Here is a 9,573-nt window from a genome sequence, read left to right on the forward strand (position 1 = left end):
GAGGCCTCTGGTACAGAGCTCCTGTAGAAAACCACAAATGCACAGGAAATTGGGGAAAATCAGATAAAGGCAAACCATTAAATGACACATGAACAGAAAGGAAACAGTTAAGAATTAACCCAAATTAATTTAAGGCTATAAGAGCAAGTGGTGCAACGGTTTAGTTAATAAGTAGCTGATCTTCAAAACTAGGACACTGAAGCCAAATGACTAAGGGCTTTTGGAGGCATCAGGGGACAGGTGGAAGGGGAAATGGACTCACCACAGAGAGACTCACAAATGGCTGTGCGTAGTAGGAGAAGGCACTGTATCCTTACTCACATAGGTTCACACATGCACTCATCTGCCTCTACATAAATCTATTGATCCATTAAGCAAATACTTTTAGAGTAACACTGTTCTAGATGATGATGCTGAGGACACAGCAGTGAGCCCAACCCTGACATTCAGGAGCCTGCTGGAGGCACCATGAGCAACTGGCTGGAATTTAGGTAGGGATTATACAAAGAAAAAGGCAGAGTTGAAACTCGAGAATAAGGAGAAAATACTTGCAAATGATGTGACTGACAAGGGCTTAATTTCCAAAATACACAAACAGCTCATATAATTTGACAAAAAAAAAAAAAAAAACACCAAAAAAACAAACAACTCAATTGAAAAATGAGCAGAAGACCTAGAGACTTTTGTCCAAAGGAGAGATACAGATGGCCAATAGGCACATGAAAAGATGCTCAACATCACTAATTATTAGAGAAATTAAAATCAAAACTATAATGAGGTACCATCTCATGATGGTCAGAATGGCCATCATTAAAAAGCCTACATATAATAAATGCTGGAGAGGGTGTGGAGAAAAGGGAACCCTCCTACACTGTTGGTGGGAATGTAAGTTGATACAGCCACTGTGGAAAACAGTATGGAGGTTCCTCAGAAAATTAAAAATAGAATTACCTTATGGTCCAGCAATCCCTCTCTTGGGCATATATCCAGAAAAAACATGGTTCAAAAAGATAGATGCACCCCTATGTTTACAGCAGCATGGTTTACACTAGCCAAGACATGGAAACCATCTAAATATCCATCGACAGATGAGAGGATAAAGATGAAATACATATATACAATGGAATACTACTCAGTCATAAAAAGAACAAAACAATGCCATTTGCTGCAACATGGATGCAACAAGAGATTATCACACTAAGTGAAGTAAGTCAGAAAGAGAAAGATAAATACCATATGATATCACTTACATGCGGAATCTAAAATAAGACACATGAACCTATCTATGAAACAGGAAAAAAAAATTAGGGACAGAGAAAATAGACTGATGGTTGCCAAGGAGGGGGGAATGGGAGACAGCAGGAAAGTCTGGGATTAGTAGATGCAAACTGGCATATATAGAGTGGATAAACAACAAGGTCCTACTGTATAGCAGAGGGAACTATACTCAATACCCTGTGATAAACCATAATGGAAAAGAAAATGAAAAAGAATGTACATGTATGTATAACTGAGTCACTTTGCTGGTAACAGCAGTAATTAAAACAACACTCTAATTCAACTTTACTTCAATAAAAAATAAATCAACAAGAAACTGAAATCTGCTGAGTGTGGCTGGTTTCTGCAGAGTACCAAGGCCCCTAGGCCTTCCAGTGGAACAAGATGTCACCTACTCCCTCATCCTTTCCCTTGTCTGAGGTTGTCTCTTCCTTCTTTCATTCACTCAGCCTAATGAGGCCATGTTCACCATCCACATCTTTAGGCTCAAGACTGTCTCTACTCAGGCCTCCAGATGGCCACCTTCTTGCTGTGTCCTTTTCTCTGTGTGTGCACAAACCTGGTGTATCTCATGTGTCCCCAAATTTACTCTTTTTATAAAACCAGTCAAATTGGATTAGGACTCACTCTAATGGCCTCATTTAACTTAATAACCTTTTTCAAGGTCCCATTTCCAAATGTACAGTCACATTATGAAGCAACAGATGTTAGCATATGAAATCAGGGGGTTATGATTCAGCCCATAACCCCACTGCTCCACTGCTGGAAGATTTTTCTTTCTGGTTGCCCTGCGATTCACTGTGTGGAAAATGGCATGAACCACAGAGAAAGCCAGTGACCACAGGGTCTTCTACTTCCTAAAACCATGCCTGCCTCAAACCAAGAGAGAAGAGAAATAGTCTTAGGGTCTGCACGCCCTTATGCATACCTACACCTTGTTGCAGAGATACATGGTTCATGTCCTAGGATCTGAAGCAACTTCCCAAGTTTTAAGAGTGACAGAGGAAATTTCTACTAGAGGCAGCTGTACCCTATTTTTTACCTTAGGATCACATGGGAAAGAGTCAAACCTTTGACCGTCAGACAAAGGCGTCTTCGAAAATCTCGATTGCTTTAGAGGCAAACGACAATGTAATAATAGAGCCAAGACAAGAGGAAGTAAAAGAACTCTGCAAGGCACAGTTAGTAGCATTCTGAAAATTAGTGTTTCTTGTTTGCTTCAAACCTTCTTCTTCTACTGGGCCTTGCTTAGTGTTAACAGGTCCTGTTTGCCAGGGGCTCTAGGTCAGTTCACTGAACGCCAGTTGTTTCCATTTTACCTTCCTAGTTGCTGACAGGTCCACCCCCTTCCCCTCCCTCTTATCAAGTTTCTTCACTTGTTTCTAATCTGTCTCAGTTCTCCCACTGCCGTTGGTTCTCACTTCCCTCAGTCCTTTCAAGCACTTTTGGTTTCTCCAAACCCTCTGCCCTTTCTCTTTCACTCATCAATCCCAGCCTGGCCAAATCACCCCCAGGCCCACAGACCCTTCACCTTACTCTCCAGTCCTTGATCCACTCCCACTACATCATTCCCTAGCCCTGCCCACTCTATCCTAGCTCCCCCTACCACCCCAAAGGAAATACAATCTCCCCCCCCCCTCCGCCCCGGCCAAACTTAAACTTTTTATTTTTTATTGGGGTATAGCCAAATAACAATGTTGTGGTAGTTTCAGGTGACCAGCAAAGGGACCCAGTCATACACATACATATATCTCTTCTCCCCCGAACTCCCACTCCCGAGGCTGGCACATAACACTGAGTAGAGTTCCATGTGCTCTACAACAGGTCCTTGTTGGTTATCCATTTTGAATAAAGCAATATGTACATGACCTTCCCAAACTCCCTAACTATCCCTTCCTCTTGGCAATCATAAGATTGTTTTTTGAGTCAACATAGACTTTTTAAAGGTGATTTTTTTTTTTTTTTTTTTTTTTTTGGCTGCACTGGGTCTTTGTTGATGCCCAAGGGCTTTCTCTAGTTGCAGTGCACAGGCGTCTTATTGCTGTTGACTTCTCTTGTTGCAGAGCACAGGCTCTAGGATGTGTGGGCTCGGTAGTTGTGGTTCCCGAGCTCTAGAGCACAAACTCAGGAGTTGTGGCACACGTGCTTAGGTGCTCTGAAGCATGTGGGATCTTTCCTGTACCAGGGATTGAACCTGTCTCTTGAATTGGCAGGCAGATTCTTTACCACTGAGCCACCAGGGAAGCCCCCAACTGTATTTCTGAATCTGTGAACTGCCTGTTCATATTCTTTGTCCATTTTTCAATTTGGTTGCTTTTTTCTTATTGATTTATATATTTGTGCTCTGTCTTTTATCTTTTATATATTCTCATGAATATTTTCTCTTAGATGTTCCTTCTCTTCTAACTAACTGGGTTTGCAATAGACTGAACAGCCTTTAAAATGCTGTCATGCCATTATAATGGAATTCTGAACAACTAAGATTTTGCAGAAATGTTCAAAGGTTGTTTTAAAAATTCCATCCAGTAAGAATTGTTGTAAACTTTATAAACAGCAAAAACAGCAAGTAAATATGGTGTATGGATCAGTAAATTGGGTTTCAGCAAATGGGTCTGCTTCTTCTACCAACATATATCTCAATACCACAAAATGTGACTGCATTTATTTGTTTTATATGTCTATTTCCCCTTCATATTCATTGCCTGTACTCATTGCTTTTAGTTACACAGCAATTCATTTTATTGTGGAAAGACTTAAAATACACATATGTGTGTGCACAACTGTAGCAAACATTTTTGTGCTTGCCAACAGGCATTCCCCCCTCACCCATGATAGCCAAGTCCAGATTTTGTTCAGGTATCCCCTCAAATTTGTTAATTGGATTATATAATTCTTTAGTTTTCTACTTGGTTTATGAATCTCTGAGAAAGTAACATTAAGAAGAGGGGTAGGAGAAACCCAGAAACATGATTTCAGAGCCCCAGGTCCTCAGGGTGACATGGGAGCAGGTTCACTCACTCAGTGACAGTGTAGTGAGCCTGCCTTTGTACCTGTTATGGGTTCCATTTAGAAGGTGCTCATACAAGTTCTGAAAGGGGTCTAAAGTGGATTCAGTGTGTGGCAGTTTACAGAACTGGTGAGCCGGCACACCTAGTTGATATCTATTCTTGTATGGGCTTTAGGTGAGGGAACTTAGCAAAGATGTGATGCATGACAGGCACTGCTATCCTGCTTGATCTTAGGGGAGAAGGGACTAACCCAGAGAAGGGAAGGTCTTTTCATGAGGGGCTCTGTACAACTTGAATTGACAGCCTTGTGAATGGAGAGACTGCATATGTGACAAGAGGTCAGGGGACTCTCAGGTTACAAGTCAAATATCACAAATATGTTGTTGACACAGACTCAGAGCCATGAGCATAACATTCTTTAGAGTCCAACAGTGCACACTTGGGTCCAACACGCCAGATGAATATGCTGAAGAACAGAAAAAACGCTTACATAGAGGAAGAGGAATCTTCTCTTCCATGTGTTCAATTTTTGTAATAAAATATTCCACATACAAAAAATTTAATATGTAAGAGATAAAGAAGGTGAATAAACATTGCATATCAATCAGCTAGCATAAGAAACAGAACATTACCAATCCCCTTGAAGACCATATGCACATTTCTGTTTAATACTCTGAACTGAAAACTGAACACGATGCCTACACCTCACTTCACATGTCACTGGCCAGAACTGCACTGCAAGCCCATACCTAAACATGTCATTTCAAGGGTGACAGGATGTTTGTGACTGCTTAGACAGTAGTTTTCAAACTTTTTTGTCTCAGAACCCCTTTCCATTCTTAGAAATTATTGAGGATACCAAAGAGCTTTTGTTAATGTGGATTATATCTATCCGTCAGGACCATATCAGAAATTGAAACTAAGAAACTTTTAAAATGTTTCATTTAAAATTACAATAATAAATCCAATACTTGTTAATGAACACACATACACTTTTTAAGAAAAAAATACTTTCCAAAACAAAAAGTAATTAGTACTTTACTAGTAACTAGTACTTTACATTTTTGCAACTCTGTCTGGCTTAATAGAAGACAGCTGAATTCTCATACTTGCTTCATCATTCCAGTTGGTTCTAATATCATTTTGGGTGAAGTATATGAAGAAAATTTGACCTCACAGAGATAAGTAGTTGGAAATGAGGGGAGAATTTCAAGCCTTTTCAGGTAATTTTGGATATTCTTATTTGCACGCTAACTCGCTTCAGTCACGTCCAACTCTTTCTGACCCTATAGACTGTAGCCCACCAGGCTCCACTGTCCACAGGATTTACCAGGCAAGAATACTGGAGTGGGTTGCCATGCCCTCCTCCAAGGGATCTTCCTGATCCAGAGATCAAAAACGTCGCTACATCTCCCAGATTGCGGGTGGGTGGGTTCTTTACCACTAGTGCCACCTGGGAAGCCCCATTTTGTTTGATATCATGCCGAAACCCAACATATGACAGCTTCTTAAAGGTTAGTAGCAATGTGGAATCTAAAACTGCATCAATGAACTCTTCATACTCTGTGACATTAAAAATCCATTGGGCTATCTTGCAATTGGAATAGCTTTTTGTTTTTTTTCAACCCATGCATCGTAGTTTTGTGACATCATGCATTGGGCATTTGGAAAATATTGGGTCACTAAATGTAGTGCTATTAAAATATGTCCATGTATTAGGTCCTCTTCCCTTTAGGAAGTAGAACTTAATTTCCCCCTTCTTGAGGGGGACTGTACACATGATTCACTTCTAAAGAATAGAATGTGGTAAAAAGTATAGAATGTGACTTATGAGGATAGACCATAAAAGACACTGATGCTTTTATCTTGCTCCCTTGATCTTGGGTCACTTGCACTGGGTGAAGCTAGTTGCCATGTTGTGAGGATACTCAAAGTCCTATGGAAAGGTACATGGGGTGAGATACCCAGTCTCCTGCCACCAGCTATGTGAGTGTACCATCCTGGAAGCAGATACTGTAGCTCCAGTCAGGCTTTCAGACGACTGCAGCCTCAAGAGACAGACATCTTGACAGCAATGTGTAGGTGAGTGAAACCCAAAGTTAGAACCACCTACATAAGTTACTCCCAAATTTGTGATCCACAGAAATCAAAAGATAATAAGTTTTCTTGTTTTAAATCACTATGTTTTGGAGTAATCAGTTATTCAACAACAGATATCTAATATAGTGAGCTTTGCAGATCTTCCAAATGTTGACACACATTTCATTATTTGACATATTTTTGAAATCACATTCACTAACATCACCACCAAGCTCATCAGAAGAATCTTTTAAGCATGTAAAGCTGTGAAGATATTTACATGGTAGCTTGGGTTTCCCTGGGATTCCCTGGTAGCTCAGCTGGTAAAGAATCCCCCTGCAATGCAGGAGACCCTGGTTCGATCCCTGGGTCAGAAAGTTCCCCTGCAGAAGGGATAGGCTATCCACTCCAGTATTCTTGGGCTTCCCTGGTGGCTCAGATGGTAAAGAACCTGCCTGCAATGTGGGAGACCTGGGTTGGGAAGATCCCCTGGAGGCGCGTATGGCAACCCACTCAAGTATTCTTTCCTGGAGAATTCTCAGGAGCCTGGGACAGAGGAACCTGGGGGACTATAGTCCATGGGGTCACAAAGAGTCAAACACAACTGAGTGATTAAGCACAGCACAACATGGGTTTCCCTGGTGACTCAGGTGGTAAAGAATCCCCCTACAATGCAGGAGACCTGAGCTTGAACCCTGGGTGGGGAAGATCCCCTGGACAAGGGAATGGCTACCCACTTTAGTATACATGCCTAGAGAACTCCATGGCCGGAGGAAAACCTGGAGAGGCTACAGTCCATGGGGTCACAGAGTCAGACATGACTGAGTGACTAAGCATGTGCGTGCACACATACACACACACACTCACATGGCAGATACGTTTTTCAAATTCTAATTTTTGCTTGAAAGGCCACATTTTATCATTGTCAACAATAATCTCAGTTGCTTCTCTTGAAGTGACAAGTCGACTTTTATTTTCTAGAAAACTTCTACTAAATACCCAAGTCCAAAAAAATCACTGTTGTCCAGTCATTCAGACACAAGAGATGATTTTTCAAAGAGAATCTAGCTCAGCTAGCAAATCAAACAAGCACAGAATTGCTTTTAGTTGAGCAAGTGACATTTACTACTGCCTCCAGGGGAGGAGTCCCACTGCATGGAGGCTAGCAGTTGGTATAACAACATCTGCCACCACAGTATCAGCCCCAGGGTGTCAACCTGCTCCACGGCTGCAGGTGCTGGTGTTGCAAGAAGACACAATTCACATGGACAATGTGTGAACAATGCTTTACTCTTTACCAGTGAAGAGAAAGAGCACGATCCGTTTCACTGATGACAGTCCCCATGGCCAGCAGATCTGTATGCACTCTTCTTGTGCTGCAAGCAAAGGGCCCAGTTCTCTCCCTGCTGCAGACAGATACAACAGTAGGGTTAGCTGGGTGTCACGTGATGCACACGGTTAAGCAGAACAAAGAAGTACACATCCAGTCCAGAACAGGGAAAGATATTCCCAAACAAAGGGATAGGCCGAGCCCAGACTGTAAGAGCTCTTTGTATCTTTGTAAGGAAATGTTCTGGGCCCACAGCACATTCTTAAACAACAGTACAGGGGTTGAAAGACTGAGCATGTATCTACCTTTTCTAACACTTTTTTCAAGATGAACATAGTTATCTTGAGATGCAGCAGACTTGCTTTATTATAGTTCCCATTCTGTCACACAGAATAACAAAAGGACACAGAATTGAGTAAAAGGAACACCTTTTTACAACTTCATTAAGGACATTCTGTTAATAGAAGAAACAACAGGCCCCAAATGGAGTCACTTGTGCTAAGCCCCATGTCAGCAAACCAAGACTTAATACCTAACCTAACAGCAGTTTCAGCTTCTCCCTGGAATGTGACCTTTAGCCAGTCAGTGTAAAATTTTGAGTAGCAATGATGAGGTAATCCTGATAAACCCCTGTGTTTCACCAAAGGAAGATGATCTTGCTTGAAACTCTGAAAAATGTGTTCATCTGCCTGTTTAGGGATACAAATAGTTGTCTTTTAAGACCTCTCACCCCCTTTCACCTATACTCTAACCCTCCCATTTTGCTTCAGTAACTGTCAGTCCCTTAAATGTCCACAGTTCCTTCTTAGTCCACTCCTTTCCTTCTATTTTCTTCTTTTCCTCCAAATGGTCCAGACCCTCTTTCTCATTTCAGTCCTATCAATTTCTCCCATTTCTAGCCAGGATGCTCTAAGTAGCTTCTAAGTAGCAAGATGAAAATAGGCAGCAGGGCCCAGATAAGGTGTTGCTGGGGTCTGAGGGAATGAAGCTGGGACTGGAGGGTCTGAGGAAGGGGGAGCTGACTTTGTACAGAATCCAAGCATTTAAGGATATGTGCTGTACCGGTCCTATATAGACATAGGGCTGGGGCCACTGGAAACATCTTGGGAACCACAACAACAGGTCAGGATCCACAAATTTCTCCCTTCCATGCTACTGTCCACACCTGTCCCCACAGCCCACAGCTTCGATTCCTGCAGTTACTGCTAGAAAAAGCAAAGTTATGAGATCAACACGGGGAGCCCTGTGGGTTATGCCCTTTTTGGCCAGGTCTTCACTTCTTCCCAGTGCAAGACAGGCAATGCAGCATTGGGAATAAGCTTTACCCAAGACCAAGACCATTGGAAGGACTGATGCTGAAGCTGAAACTCCAATACTTTGCCCACCTGATGCGAAGAAATGACTCCTTGGAAAAGACCCTGATGCTGGGAAAGACTGAAGGCAGGAGAAGGGGACGACAGCGGATGAAATGGTTGGATGGCATCATCTACTCGATGGACATGAGTTTGAGCAAGCTCTGGGAGTTGGTGATGGACAGGGAAGCCTGGCGTGCTGCAGTCCATAGGATCGCAAAGAGTCGGACGCGACTGAGCGACAGAACTGAACTGAACTGAACTGAAGGCCATCGAGCCACCGGCCTCTATTCCCAGGGTCGCCCAGAGGTGGGGACAGAGCACGCAGCGGTGGCAGTGCACGGCGGCTTTGGGTCTGGTCGTACGCGCCAGAGGGAAAGCGGAATAATGCACTGAAAGGCTGTTGCCAGGTCCTTTCCCTCTGACGTCCCGGTTTCTGACTCACTGACGACCCCTGGAGGTAGACAATCCGTAAAACCTCTTCCACCCTCTCGGCCACCGACTCCACCACCAGGCTCACCCTAAC

General features: G+C 42.7%; 1 long non-coding RNA gene across 1 annotated transcript; it reads right to left on the reverse strand.

The window, feature by feature from the left end:
• Positions 1-4,118: 4,118 nt before the first annotated feature.
• Positions 4,119-9,573, reverse strand: LOC136173635 (uncharacterized). The gene is made up of 3 exons (XR_010664254.1): positions 9,081-9,573; positions 7,664-7,771; positions 4,119-4,752 (listed from the first exon to the last, which is right to left on the reverse strand). It is a non-coding gene; the product is annotated as an uncharacterized lncRNA (long non-coding RNA).

This window comes from Muntiacus reevesi, chromosome 8 (assembly GCF_963930625.1).
Source record: "Muntiacus reevesi chromosome 8, mMunRee1.1, whole genome shotgun sequence".
Classification (NCBI taxonomy): Eukaryota; Metazoa; Chordata; class Mammalia; order Artiodactyla; family Cervidae; genus Muntiacus; species Muntiacus reevesi.